Below are 1,848 nucleotides of genomic sequence, written 5' to 3' on the forward strand. Positions count from 1 at the left end.
AATAAAATAAAATCACACACTTGATAAAACAGTAACATGTAAGATTAATACCTTCTTTTAGCTGGAAACCTCCAGTAAAGTATTGCAGTAGTTGATAGCTTGGTAAAAATAATAAATTGCTTCTTCCAGAGCTGCACATCTGAGCATGCGTGACCACACCCAAATTTTGGAGCACATGGCAAGCTTCTTTAATTAACAAAATGGCGGCATGCAGCTAAGATGGCTCTATCCAGCAGTCACAGTATCACTCTTTCTTTACTTGAAGAATGATCTTATGGAACATGGACCTGCGCATAGACTGTTGGAGTAGATTGGTGTAAGAATTATCCTTGTAGCACCAGGAAATATTGAGATACACCTCGCCAACTGAATTGACAGAACTTATTCTTGATGATGATGAAGATGAAAAAAGGTGGCTGAACAAATCGGCCGGTTCACGGATTTTGGACTTTCCTCTTAGAAAAGGTTTGGAGCCACGCTAGTTGTACCATTGGAGTCCTCTGGTCAAGATAAGGTCCTCTATAAAGTCTGGTAAGCATAGGAGCTTGTTTTCCCAGTATAGCAAGGCTGCAAAAGTCGTGGCAGCCATTTTGTTTGAGGGTGAATCCTACTTAAGCCTGGTTTCCATATAGCCATACAACAGCCTTACAACACTGTTGCAACAATCGTGGAGATAGAAATCAGGTCTATCTCTACAACAGTTGTATGCTAACCACAGAATCCACACAACAGCTGCAACTATATGGAAACCAGGCTTTAGTAACGCTACCGCGTTACTAATATAGCAGTGTGAAAGCACTACAACTCCTAATTGTGATGTTGAATTGCAAACTTACTTGAAAAGTACTCTCAGCAGTAGTTAAACAACGACCATTTCTTGTTACTACTGGTACTAGACGTACAGAATTGAAGGAGATCCTACCTGATAATCATTATCAGATATTAGTAACCTGTCACTATTAGGAGGATGTGATATTAAGGTAAGAATTAACACACACAAGCTGTTTGATACATTAATACAAGCACTAATAATCAAAAGGTTATACCTTAACAGTAATTTTATTTCTTGTCATAATTGTCATAATTGTGGGTTGTCATTGTGTGGCTTTTACTACTAATAATGAACAACTCAGGCTGTGTTTACACAACAATGCAAAGTGCATCATTTTTGATTAAAAACCAATACACTTTAAATGCTGTTTTTTTGTTTCTGTATAAACAGAAGCATTAAAAAGGCACAAAAACATACAAAATGCATCATTTTTGTTACTGTGTACTTGTAAACATAGCCTTACCTTTCAGCAATACAACACCACTACCTTGTCAGTGACAAATATCGGTCATTACCGTAAATCAGTGGTAGAATTAATCATTAATAAATGTGGCATGTAATTATACATGTAATGAAATTCTAATCCAGAAATATTAAAGTCACAGTAAAAATTTTCAGATAGACAGTATTATTATTATCATTGTATAGGAAGTGATCGAAATAAAGCCAAATGTATTCAACACAGATGTCACTACAATAAAACTAGGTATGTAATCAAGTAGTGGGAGTGTAGACAGTACAGTGTATATACACAATATTAATTATTATTTTATAGATATTAAAGATCTTGATATTGTCATTGAAGAGCTAACAATACTCAATCAATTGGATTGCACTAAATGGATTCAGTTTGGACTTCATTTAGGATTATATGAGCCTAGACTAAAGACTATAGATACTGACTATAGAGGAAAGACAGTGGAGTGTTTCCGTGAGTGTATGTCTACCTGGTTAAGAGGAGAAGATAAAGTGAGAGAGAAAGGAGGTCCCAGTTGGTCATCATTAGCTACAGCACT

The sequence above is a fragment of the Amphimedon queenslandica genome, unplaced genomic scaffold, assembly GCF_000090795.2.
Source record: "Amphimedon queenslandica unplaced genomic scaffold, v1.1 AMPQUscaffold_12916, whole genome shotgun sequence".
Classification (NCBI taxonomy): domain Eukaryota; kingdom Metazoa; phylum Porifera; class Demospongiae; order Haplosclerida; family Niphatidae; genus Amphimedon; species Amphimedon queenslandica.